Genomic DNA, 14,691 nt, shown 5'->3' on the forward strand with positions numbered 1-14,691 from the left:
GCTCCTGGATGGGGGCCGGTCACCAGAAAGACCAAGCTGTGATTAGAAGCTTGGAATTTTCAGCCCCAAACCCCCGTGCTTCAGAGAGGGGAGAGAGGCTAGAGATGGAGTTAATAATTGGTCATGTCTATGTGAGGAGGCCTCCACAAAATCCCGATATTATGGGGTTTGGGGACCTTACAGGATGGTGAACACATCCTCGTACTGGGAGGGTGATGCACCCTCCTCCATGGGGACAGCAGCTCCTGTGCTGGGGATCCTCCCAGTCTTCACCGTATGTACTTCTTTATCTAGCTGTTCATCTATATTTTTCATCATGTTCTTTAGTAAAGTGTAAACATAAGTGTTTCCCTGAGTTCTGTGAGCCACTCTAGCAAATTAATCAAACCCAAGGTGGGAGTTATGGGAACCTCAGACTTAAAGTCCATCGGTCAGAAGCACAGATAACAACCTGGACTTTGTGATTGGTATCTAAAGTGGAGTAGGGGCAGTCTTTTCGGACCGAGCCCTTAACCTGTGGGATCTGACGCTACCTCCAGGTAGACTGTCAGAGTTGGTTAAATTGTAGGACACCCAGCTGGTGTTGCAGAGAATTGCTTGGTGGGGGAAACATGGTGTCAGAAGTGTTGTGAGTGGTAATAGTGTGACAGTAAAGGAGAAACACACAGGTGGAAAACTCAAGTTTTTCTGATTGAAGAGCAGGCTTCACCCAGATTCCTACCCCAGTTTCATCAATTAGTACCTGTGACTAGGGGCAAGTTACTTGATCTCTCTTCCTCAGTTTTTTCATCTGAACTGGGGATAGTAGTAGTAGTACCTACTTCATAGAATTATTATGAGGATAAAGTGAATTAATATATGTAATGCACTTAGAACAATGCCTGTTACACAGTAAACACCTAATAAGTGTTGGCTTTGGCTTTTTTTTTTTTTTTTTTTTGACACGCTGTGTGGCTTGTGGGATCTTAGCTCCCCAACCAGGGATCGAACCCGGGCCCTCAGCAGTGAAAGCTCGGAGTCCCACCAACCACTGGACCACCAGGAAACTCCCAGTGTTGGCTCTTATCACAGGTTGTGAGCATCCACATCTGACATACAGATGCTCAACACATAGCTAATAGTGTAGTGATTCCTATTCATTGCAGGAACATAGAGAATAAAATATAGTCGTATATGTAAAAATGCTTAAGAAATTAATATTCTAAGTTTGGAACAAGAGGGGAGCACTGGGCAAGTGAGCACATGAAGGGATATAGAAAATCTGGGACAGGACAAAAACAAGGAAATGAAGTTAGAGGTTGAAGGTATTTAATGTTCTACGTCGAATTTCTGCCACGTGTAAAGTTGTGCTAAGGGAAAAAAAATGTTTTAAAGGAAGAAAAATCTTCCATCAAGGAAAGTGGAAAAAATTAAGACATATTTCTCCAGATGTATCACATATTCCTTTAGAGACCTCACAACACTATAAATATTAATTCATTCTGTAATAGCTAGGATCTAGATGGTACTATCCTATTTTATAAACATAAAAAGTGGCTTTGCCTGAGGTGAATTAACAGTAAACGAAGTAACAGAGAAACTACTGGATTTAATGTTTACATCTTCCAAATTTTGTATTTACTTAAAAAACATTTAAAGAGCACTGAGATGTGCTGGATACTGTCCTAACACATGAATAATAAATTGTTAACTATTCAGTATGATCATTTATCATAGAGACTCACTTTGTGAACTCAGGAGAGTTCACATGGATAAGAGTTCCAATAAAGTAGATTACTGGTGTCAGGCATCAATACAAAGCAACAACCTGTTAGTTTTATGTCAGCATGTTAAGCTATGGGCAGCTATTGAAAATACAAAATATTAAAAATTAAAGTAGAAGAAAATATCAAATTAGTGATGCAGTAACTTACTCTGCCACTAAATCAGCTGACTGGCTTTGGGCTAGTCAATTCTGTAAGCCATAGTTTCTCACCTATATTCTTTCTTATGAAGGAGTTAATAAAATAAACATATCCCTTTAATTTTTGTGTGGAAATAAATTTGTCAGACTTTAATAGTCAAAACTTTTGGCAAACTGGGAAATTACTTTTTGTGATTTTTAAATATAAAAACTAGCTTAGGTAATGTGAATAATTGTATTCACATATCTGATACAGAAAATATTTGATATATCTGAGGAGTAGAGTCGCTTATTTTTCCTTGCTGGTTGTATGAAGTAAAAGAATTTTAGTATGGTAATATAAGTTAACATTACCAAAATAATTCAGGAAAGGTGAAAATCAGTATAATTTACATCTCAGGGATCACAATGATGAACACGTACCACTTTCTGAATAGTAGATGATCCAAAAACATCATGTAGGATTCAACTACAGTTCCAAATCATTTAAACTGAATATTGCTTCAGGTAATAAGTCAGAGTTTTAAAAATCATTTCAAATATTGATTCTTTTTAAAACATTTGTGGTTTGCCATCACAAGTTTAAATGCAGAAACAGTACAGAAAATTTAACACCACCCACATCAACAAATGTTAAAGTTTTTAAATTTTGCTCAGTGTCATATCAAATTTTTTAATTTGATGTAGTTGTTTTAACTATGTGTTCCAGAAAATGTTTTCTTACATACATATTCTTTCAGCTATTCACTTGGGAAGAAAAACTGATTTTTTTATATTTGCTTCAAAGTGAAGCTTTGAATAATAATAAATATTAAGAATCAATACTTTTTATAACTATAAAACAAAACAAAAAACCTGCAGGAAACTAATAAAAATATTCTCTCTTAAGTGAAACTATATAGGGTAGCAATTAGGAGCTTGACCTCTGGAGCCAAGACAGAGTTTAAATCCCACTTTTACCACTTACTATGTGTCTTTCGTCTATTTACCTCTCTGTGTCTCAACTTCCTCACACTGAATAATATATGATTGTTATAGCCATTTAAATAGTTAAACCATATAACATACAGCACCTGGCAGGGAGTAAGTGTTTCATGTTAGTTACTATTAATCCATTAAAAAAATAAATAAAAACAAAACTAATTTTCTCCCTTTGAAAGAGTTCATTTTCTCCTTGGTTTTCATACTGGTTCTTAAACCAGAATGCCTAAGGATCCATTGGTAAGTTTAAAATGCAAATTCTTGTGCCCTACCTCCACAACTTATTATTTAGCTGGCCTGGTGTAGACCCAGGGATCTGTATTTTTAAGAGACACCTCAGAGAATGCTTATCCAGAAGCTCTATAAAACACGTTGGGAAACACTGCTCTGAACACACAGCTTTTTAGGTTCTCTTCGCTTATAACATAGGCATGTGAATGAAATTAATTACAAGAATGAAATATGATGTGGTATTATTTACCATGAGACTACAAAAACTCTAGAGTAGTCCCATGAGAACCTGATGAAAGCAATGGACCTTCCCCTCAGAACAATAACATAGGCCTAATTGTTACGAAGTCCAAGCTCGTACTGCTCATCACACAACAGGCCAATAAATCAAGAGAGGAGTTATTGGGGGGCAAGGAATAGTAACTTTATTTGGAAAGCCAGCAGACTAAGGGTGTCCAGAGAACTATCTTACCCAAGTTAGAATTCGGGCTTTTACACTAAAAAGGGAGGGGGTGTAGTTGGTTGTTACAAACTTCTTGGTGTCAGATTCCTTTGTTTTTGCAACTATCCACATAGATCAGGTCACTAAGTTCCTGTAAACCTGCAACAAGACAAATGTTATTCTCTGTTCTGTAACTTTTTATCTCTATATGAATGGAAAAGTGTCATACCTTTTTTTTTTTTAATTTTTGGCCGCACCCCACAGCATGTGGGATCTTAGTTCCCCAACCAGGGATTGAACCCGCACCCCCTGCACTGGAAAGCAGAGTCTTAACCACTGGACTACAGGGGAAGTCCCAAAAGTGTTATACCTTTAAAGGTCGGAGACTTGAAAATGAGCTATCCTGTATATTTCAGGCTATAGGCAACATTCTAATAGCAAAAGCAATAGAATACAAAGGTAAAATAAAAGAAACAGACCCAATATGGAGTTAGATTTGTTCTTCCCTATGACATAATCACAACATTTTACATACCATGTCATTGGATTCCTGGACTCTCTGAAGCCTGGAATACTCGGACTTCATAGGAGACTTTAGGGGACTGTTCCTTGTACCCTTAAGCATTGCTTTATATGGCATACATAAATAAATAAATATATATATATATATATATATATATATGGACCATCTTAATCATTGGTAGGTAAGGGGATTAGGGGATTATTCAAAGTAGAAGACTAAAAAAAATTTTATTAGCACCTAGAATTTTTTATATTTATTCAGCGAGCTTTTAAACATACTTAAGTTTCTAAGCATATCATGCTTGAACATACACAAGAAGAGAGACTGCAGCCAAATAAATGTTTATTCCTTAAACTTCATATTCAGTCCAAATTTTCTGAATCACTTCTATTCAAGGTCTCTGATGGCCACAGGATCAAAGAATTTTGATAAGATTTTAGGAAGAGGAAAGGAATTGTTAATAAAAAGGTACGTGGATGGGGGGAGGAGGTAGGGGCATGAGAACTATTAAACGAGTAAATGTGTTGTGCATTGAAAAAGGAGAAACTCAAAGATGTCAACTTTGGGTGTAGACACTCTGGTGGAAGAGACAGACACAGTTGGAGCAATTAACTGCCCTAGTTAGCATGCTATGGGACCTCCAAAGAGGCATGTGCCTCTCTACTTAAGGAGGCCAGAGAAGATCTGTTTGAGTGAAATCTTGAGGGAAGAGTGGGTGTGGCAATATAAGGAATGTCAAACATGTTAAAGTTTATCCAGAGCCAACAAGGGTGAAGCAAGCGCAGGAAAATAATATCAGCAAAGTGGGGAGGGGCTAGATCAGGAATGATCTTAAGGAGCTTAGATTGTATACCAGGTATAGGGAAGGCAACCAGAGTTTTCAAGAATCAGTGTGACATAATTAGATCAACCTTCAGAAGATTAAGTTACTCATTCTAGCTGCTGTAGAGCAATGGAGTTAGAATAGATTAAAAATAGAGGCATGAAAAACAGGTAGGAGTCCTTTGCAATAACACAGGCAAGAAAAGATGAAAATTTCAATTAAAGCAAAGAGGACAAATTCAGGGTCAGATATGAGAGAAATTTAGAAGAAAATCTGAAAAAAAAGCATGAAAATTGGAACAAAGTGTGGACAAAGTCATAGACGGTCAGCAAAAGCAAACAACGAAGTAGTTTCAGCAATTCTATTAAGATATTAAAACTCTAAATAGACACAAAATATGATAAGCTCCTCTAGGGTAGGCCTCTTGAGTTCTACTCCACAGTATACACAAGGAACACAACTTTGCTGTTAGTAGATCTTCATTAAAAAGATATAACATAACAAAAAAAGATAATTATCAAACTATTCATCAAAATAGTCCTTCAACATGTTTTATTTTCTATTATAAAGGTAACACATTCATTACAGACTACTTGCAAATGCAGAAAAATAGAAAATTGGAAAAATACATCCATATTTCTACCACCCAAAGAAAAGTGCCATTGTTTGATCTTGATTAAATATATTGCTTAAGGGGACTTCCCTGGTGGCGCAGTGGTTAAGAATCCACCTGCCAGTGCAGGGAACACAGGTTCGATCCCTGGTCCAGAAGATCCCACATGCCACAGAGCAACTAACCCTGGGTGCCACAACTACTGAGCCTGCGCTCTAGAGCCCACGAGCCACAACTACTGAGCCCACGTGCCTAGAGCCCGTGCTCCACAACAAGAGAAGCCACCGCAATGAGAAGCCTACGCACGGCAACGAAGAGTAGCCCCCACTCGTTGCAACCAGAGAAAGCCCACGTGCAGCAATGAAGACCCAACACAGCTAAAAATAAATAAATTAAATAAATAAATTTAAAATATATATATATAGCTTAAGCTAAATATATTTCTTTAGAGTGCATTGTACTCTTAATAAGAGTATTGCATTAAGAGTAGTGCTCATAAGAGAGGTGGCCAGATGTTAAAAGTAGGAAGACCCTGAACTCACCTTCTCTGACAGACATACCAAAATTTCAACTAATTACAGAGCAGCAACCTATGAGAACAACCTGAAGACTAGCAGGAAAGATTTTCCACAACTAAATACATAAAGAAGGAATCACGAGATGGGTAGGAAGGGTAGAGAGGCAGTATAGTCAGGACCCACACCCCCCGAATCTGGTGACCCACAAACAAGAGGAATATTTTAATCATAGAGGTCCTTCCCCAAAGTGTGAGGAGGCTGAGCATCACATCAAGCTCCCCAGCCTGGTTGTCATGCACCAGGAAGACAAGACCTCAGCACTTCTGGCTTTGAAAAACAGCAGGGCACATGTTCAGGAGAGCCAGAGGGCTATAGGAAGCAGACTTGACTCTTAAAGGGCACTTGCAAAATCTCACATGTTCCAAGTCCCAGCAGAGAGGTAGTACTCTGAAATAAGCCTGGATCAAACTGGTGATCTTGGAGAGCCTCTTGGTGAGGCAGGAGGCAACTGGGACTCCCCTTGGAAGTGAAGATGTTGGCAGCAGCCATTTTGGGGGAGCTCATTCTACTGTGATAACAGCATTGCTGATAAGTTCCACCCTGGAATCCTCCCTGCAGTTTATTAGCACCGGGGACCCAGTCCTGCCTCACAGCTGGCCACAGCAGCTACAGCATAAGGCACAGCCTTGCAGCCAACTGGGCCAGGGGTCAGCTCCTCCAACCAGCACACCCACAGTAGTCAGCCCCACCACAAAAGAACGGCACACACAGCCCATATGGGGGGGCACCCCTAGAGCATATAGCTCTGGTGACCAGAGGGTAGCATGCTGATGGGCCCCATAGGATTTCTTTTACACAAGGCTACTTCTCTAAGATCAGGAAATGTAGGGAGTTCCTTGGTGATCTAGTGGTTGGGATTCGGCACTTTCACTGCTGTGACCCAGGTTCAATCCCTGGTCAGGGAACTCAGATCCCACAAGCTGCACTGCATGGCCAAAAATAAAATAACAATAAGAATAGGAAGTGTAACCAACCTACCTGACACATAGAAATAAACATAGAGAATTGAGCAAAATGAGGAGACAGAGGCATATGTTCCGAACAAAGAGGCATAACCTCAGAAAAAGAACTAAATGAAGTAGAGATAAGCAATCAACCTGATAAAGGGTTCTAGGTAAGACCATAAAGACGCTCACTGAACTGGGGAGGAGAACGGATGAACACAGTGAGAATTTCAACAAAGAGTTAGAAAACATAAAGAGGAACCAAACAGAGCTGAAGAATAGAGTAACTGAAATTTAAAAATACACTAGAAGGAATCAACAACAGTAGATTAGATGATACACAGAAATGGATCGGTAATCTGGAAGACAGAGTAGTGGAAACTGCCTAAGCTGAACAGAAAAAAGAATTTTAAAAAATGAGGATATTTTAAGAGACCTCTGGGACAACATCAAGCATACTAACATTTCCATTACAGGGATCCCAGAAGGAGAAGAGAAAGAGAAAGGGGCAGAGAACTTATTTGAAGAAATAATAGTTGAAAACTACCCCAACCTGGGTAAGCAAACAGATATTCAGGTCCAGGAAGCACAGAGTCTCAAACAAGATGAACCCAAAGAGGTCCACACAAAGGCCCATTAAAATTAAAATGCCAAAAATTAAAGATAAAGAGAGAATCTTAAAAGCAGCAAGAGAAAAGCAACTAGTTACATACAAGGGAACTTCCGTAAGGCTATAGCTATAAACTGACTTTTCAACAAAAACTTTGCAAGCCAGAAGGAAAAAAAAAACCAAAACTACAACCAAGAATACTCTAGCCAGCAAAGTTATCATTCAGACTTGAAAGAGAGAGAGAATTTAACAGACAATGAATAGCTAAAAGATTTCAGCACCACTAAACCAGCTTTAAAAGAAACGTTAAAGGGACTTCTCTAAGCCAAAAAGAAAAGTCTACTACTAGAAATATAAAAAATACAGGGAGAGGAAGCAAGATGGCGGAGTAGAAGGACGTACTCTCACTCCCTCTTATGAGAACACCAGAATCACAACTAGCTGCTGGACAATCATCGACAGGAAGACATTGGAACTCACCAAAAAAGATACCCCACATCCAAAGACAAAGGAGAAGCCACAATGAGACGGTAGGAGGGGCTCAATCACAGTAAAATCAAACCCCATAACTGCTGGGTGGGTGACTCACAGACTGGAGAACACTTATACCACTCCACCCACTGGAGTGAAGGTTCTGAGCCCCACGTCAGGCTTCCCAACCTGGGGGTTCAGCAACGGGAGGAGGAATTCCTAGAGAATCAGACTTTGAAGGCTAGTGGGATTTGATTGCAGGACTTCAACAGGACTGGGGGAAACAGAGACTCCACCCTTGGAGGGCACACACAAAATGGTGTGCGCATCGAGACCCAGTGGAAGGACTAGTGACACCAGGGGAGACTGAACCAGACCTACCTCCTAGTGTTGGAGGGTCTCCTGCAGACGCGGAGGGTGGCTGTGTCTCACCATGACGACAAGGACACTAGCAGCAGAAGTTCTGGGAAGTACTCCTTGGTGTGACACCTCCCAGAGTCTGTCATTAGCCCCACCAAAGAGCCCAGGTAGGCTCCAGTGTTGGGTTGCCTCAGGCCAAACAACAAACAGGGAGGGAACCCAGCCCCACCCATCAGCAGTCAAGCAGATTGAAGTTTTACTGAGCTCTGCCCACCAGAGCAACAGTCAGCTCTACCCACCACCAGTTCCTCCCATCAGGAAACTTACACAAGCCTCTTAGATAGCCTCATCCACCAGAGGGCAGAGAGCAGAAGCAAGAAGAACTACAATCCTGCAGCCTGTGGAACAAAAACCACATTCACAGAAAGAGAGACAAGATAAAAACTCAGCGGGCTATGTACCAGATGAAGGAACAAGATAAAACCTCAGAAAACAACTAAATGAAGTGGAGATAGGCAACCTTCCAGAATTCAGAATAATGATAGTGAAGATGATCCAGGACCTAGGAAAAAGAATGGAGGCAAAGACTGAGAAGATGCAAGAAATGTTTAACAAAGACCTAGAAGAATTAAAGAACAAACAAACAGAGATGGGGCTTCCCTGGTGGCGCAGTGGTTGAAAGTCCGCCTGCCGATGCAGGGGACATGGGTTCGTGCCCCGGTCCGGGAAGATCCCACATGCCGCGGAGCAGCTAGGCCCATGGCCGCTAAGCTTGCGCGTCCGGAGCCTGTGCTCTACAACAGGAGAGGCCACAACAGTGAGAGGTCCGCGTACCCCCCCCCCCAAAAAAACACAGATGAACAATACAATAACTGAAATGAAAACTACACTAGAAGGAATCAATAGCAGAATAACTGTGGCAGAAGAACGGATAAGTGACCTGGAAGACAGAATAGTGGAATTCACTGCTGTGGAACAGAATAAAGAAAAAAGAATGAAAAGAAATGGAGATAGCCTAAGAGACCTCTGGGACAACATTAAGCACAACAACATTCGCATTATAGGGGTCCCAGAAGAAGAGAGAGAGAAAGGACCAGAGACAATATTTGAAGAGATTATAGTTGAAAATTTCCCTAACATGGGAAAGGAAATAGCCACCCAAGTCCAGGAAGCACAGTGAGTCCTATACAGATAAACCAAAGGAGAAACATGCCAAGACACATAGTAATCAAATTGGCAAAATTAAAGACAGAGAAAAATTACTGAAAGCAGCAAGGGAAAAACGACAAATAACATACAAGGGAACTCCCATAAGGTTAACAGCTGATTTCTCAGCAGTCACTCTACAAGCCAGAAGGGAGTGGCATGATATACTTAAAGTGATGAAAGGGAAGAACCTACAACCAAGATTACCCTACCCGGCAAGGATCTCATTCAGATTCGATGGAGAAATCAAAAGCTTTACAGACAAGCAAAAGCTAACAGAATTCAGCACCAACAAACGAGCTCAATAACAAATGCTAAAGGAACTTCTCTAAGTGGGAAACACAAGAGAAGAAAAGGACCTACAAAAACAAACCCAAAACAATTAAGAAAATGGTCATAGGAACATACATATCAATAATGACCTTAAACGTGAATGGATTAAATGCTCCAACCAAAAGACACAGGCTTGTTGAATGGATACAAAAACAAGACCCATAGATATGCTGTCTACAAGAGACCCACTTCAGACCTAGGGACACATACAGACTGAAAGTGAGGGGATGGAAAAAGATATTCCATGCAAATGGAAATCAGAAGAAAGCTGGAGTAGCAATACTCGCATCAGATAAAATAGACTTTAAAATAAAGAATGTTACAAGAGACAAGGAAGGACACTACATAATGATCAAGGGATCAATCCAAGAAGAAGATATAGCAGCTATAAACATATATGCACCCAACATAAGTGCACCTCAATACATAAAGCAACTGCTAACAGCTCTAAAAGAGGAAATCGACAGTAACACAATAATAGTGGGGGACTTTAACACCTCACTTACACCAACGGACAGATCATCCAAAATGAAAATAAATAAGGAAACAGTAGCTTTAAATGACACAATAGACCAGATAGATTTAATTGATATTTATAGGACATTCCATCCAAAAACAGCAGATTACACTTTCTTCTCTAGTGTGCAAGGAACATTCTCTGGGATAGATCACATCTTGGGTCACAAATCAAGCCTCAGTAAATTTAAGAAAACTGAAATCATATCAAGCATCTTTTCTGACCACAACGCTTTGAGATTAGAAATAAATTACAAGGACAAAAACGTAAAAAACACAAAGACATGGAGGCTAAACAATACATTACTAAATAACCAAGAGATCACTGAAGAAATCAAAGAGGAAATCAAAAACTACCTGGAGACAAATGACAATGAAAACACGACAATCCAAAACCCATGGGATGCAGCAAAAGCAGTTCTAAGAGGGAAGTTTATAGCTATACAAGCCTACTTCAAGAAACAAGAAAAATCTCAAATAAACAATCTAAACTTACACCTAGAGGAACTAGAGAAAGAAGAACAAACAAAAGCCAAAGTTAGCAGAAGGAAAGAAATCATAAAGATTAGAGCAGAAATAAATGAAATAGAAACAAAGAAAACAATAGCAAAGATCAATAAAACTAAAAGCTGGTTCTTTGAGAAGATAAACAAAATTGATAAACTATTAGCCAGACTCATCAAGAAAAAGAGGGAGAGGACTCAAATCAATAAAATTAGAAATGAAAAAGAAGTTACAACAAACACTGCAGAAATACAAAGCATCCTAAGAGACTACTACAAGCAACTCTATGGCAATAAAATGGACAACCTGGAATAAATGGACAAATTCTTAGAAAGGTATAACCTTCCAAGACTGAGCCAGGAAGAAACAGAAAATATGAACAGACCAATCACAAGTAATGAAATTTAAACTGTGATTAAAAGTCTTCCAACAAACAACAAAAGTCCAGGACCAGACGGCTTCACAGGTGAATTATATCAAACATTTAGAGAAGAGCTAACACCTACCCTTCTCAAATACTTCCAAAAAACTGCAGAGGAAGGAACACTCCTAAACTCATTTTATGAGGCCACCATCACCCTGATACCAAAACCAGACAAAGATACTACAAAAAAAGAAAATTACAGACCAATATCACCGATGAATATAGATGCAAAAATCCTCAACAAAATACTAGCAAACAGAATCCAACAACACATTAAAAGGATCATACACCATGATCAAGTGGGATTTATCCCAGGCATGCAAGGATTCTTCAATATATGCAAATCAATCAATGTGATACACCATATTAACAAATTGAAAAATAAAAACCATATGATCATCTCAATAGATGCAGAAAAAGCTTTTGACAAAATTCAACAAGTTTTATGATAAAAACTTTCCAGAAATTGGACGTAGAGGGAAGCTACCTCAACATAATAAAGTCCATATACGACAAACCCACAGCAAACATCATTCTCAATGGTGAAAAACTGAAAGCATTTCCTCTAAGATCAGGAACAAGACAAGGATGTCCACTCTCACCACTATTATTTAACATAGTTTTGGAAGTCCTAGCCACGGCAATCAGAGAAGAAAAAGAAGTAAAAGGAATACAAATTGGAAAAGAAGAAGTAAAACTGTCATTGTTTGCAGATGACATGATACTATACTTAGAGAATCCTAAAAATGCCACCAGAAAACTACTAGAGCTAATCAATGAATTTGGTAAAGTAGCAGGATACAAAATTAATGCACAGAAATCTCTTGCATTCCTATATACTGATGATGAAAAATCTGAAAGAGAAATTAAGGAAACACTCCCATTTACCACTGCAACAAAAAGAATAAAATACCTAAGAATAAACCTACCTAGGGAGACAAAAGACCTGTATGCAGAAAACTATAAGACACTGATGGAAGAAATTACAGATGATACCAACAGATGGAGAGATATAACATGTTCTTGGATTGGAAGAATCAATATTGTGAAAATGACTATACTACCCAAAGCAATTTACAGATTCAATGCAATCCCTATCAAATTACCAATGGCATTTTTTACAGAACCAGAACAAAAAATCTTAAAATTTGTATGGAGACACAAAAGACCCCGAATAGCCAAAGCAGTCTTGAGGGAAAAAAACAGAGCGGGAGGAATCAGACTCCCTGACTTCAGACTATACTACAAAGCTACAGTAATCAAGACAATATGGTACTGGTATAAAAACAGAAGATCAATGGAACAAGATAGAGAGCCCAGAGATAAACTCACACACCTATGGTCAACTAATCTATGACAAAGGAGGCAAGGATATACAATGGAGAAAAGACACTCTCTTCAATAAGTGGTGCTGGGAAAACTGGACAGCTACATGTAAAAGAATGAAATTAGAACACTCCCTAACACCATAGACAAAAATAAACTCAAAATGGATTTGAGACCTAAATTTAAGACCGGACACTATAAAACTCTTAGAGGTAAACATAGGAAGAACATTCTTTGACATAAATCACAGCAAGATCTTTTTTGATCTACCTCCTAGAGTAAAGGAAATAAAAACAAAAATAATAAAAAAAATTTTTAAATGGGACGTAATGAAACTTAAAAGCTTTTGCACAGCAAAGGAAACCATAAACGAGATGAAAAGACAACCCTCAGAATGGGAGAAAATGTTTGCAAACAAATCAACGGACAAAGGATTAATCTCCAAAATATATAAACAGCTCATGCAGCCCAATATTAAAGAAACAAACAACCCAATCCAAAAATGGGCAGAAGACCTAAATAGACATTTCTCCAAAGAAGACATACAGATGGCCAAGAAGCACATGGAAAGCTGCTCAACATCACTAATTATTAGAGAAATGGGAATCAAAACTACAATGAGGTATCACCTCACACCAGTTAGAATGGGTATCATCTGAAAATCTACAAACAACAAATGCTGGAGAGGGTGTGGAGAAAACGGAACACTCTTGCCCTGTTGGTGGGAATGTAAATTGATACAGCCACTATGGAGAACAGTATGGAGGTTCCTTAAAAAACTAAAAATAGAATTACCATCTGATCCAGCAATCCTACTACTGGGCATATACCCAGAGAAAACCATAATTCAAAAAGACACATGCACCCCAATGTTCACTGCAGCACTATTTACAATAGCCAGGACATGGAAGCAACCTAAATGCCCATCGACAGACGAATGGATAAAGAAGTTGTGGTACATATATACAATGGAATATTACTCCGCCATAAAAAGGAACGAAATTGGGTCATTTGTTGAGACATGGATGGATCTAGAGACTGTCGCACAGAGTGAAATAAGTCAGAAAGAGAAAAACAAATATCGTATATAACGCATGTATGTGGAACCTAGAAAAATGGTACAGATGAACCGGTTTGCAGGGCAGAAGTTGAGACACAAATGTAGAGAACAAACGTATGGACACCAAGGGGAGAAAGCCGCAGGGGGTGGGGATGGTGGTGTGATGAATTGGGAGATTGGGATTGACATGTATACACTGATATGTATAAAATGGATGACTAATAAGAACCTGCTGTGTAAAAAAATAATTAAGATAAAATTCAAAAAAATAAAATATAAATAAATAAATATTATGAAAGAAAATATCTCACACACATAGACTGAAAGTATGTGAATGGAAAAGGTATTCCATTCAAATGGAAACGAAAAGAAAGTTGGGGTAGCAATACTTATATCAGACAAAATTGACTTTAAAATGAAGACTGTAACAAGAGACAAAGAAGGACATTTAGTATGATAAAGGAATCAATCCAACAAGAAGATGTAACAATTGTAAATATGTATGCATGTATGCACCCAACATAGGAGCACCTAGATACATATAATGCAAATATCAACAAACATAGAGTGAAAATTTGACAGTAATATAATAATCGTAGGGGACTTTAACACCCCACTTACATCAATGGACAGATCCTCCACACAGAAAATCAATAAGGAAATACTGGCCTTAAATGACACGTTAGACCAGATGAACTTAATAGCTATTTATAGAACATTCCATACAAAAACAGCAGAATACACACTTTTCAAGTGCACATGTAACATTCTCCAGGATAGATCACGTGCTAAGCCACAAAATAAGTTTCAATAAATTTAAGACTACTGAAATCTGAAAAAGAA

Source organism: Tursiops truncatus, chromosome 5 (assembly GCF_011762595.2).
Source record: "Tursiops truncatus isolate mTurTru1 chromosome 5, mTurTru1.mat.Y, whole genome shotgun sequence".
NCBI classification, from domain to species: Eukaryota; Metazoa; Chordata; class Mammalia; order Artiodactyla; family Delphinidae; genus Tursiops; species Tursiops truncatus.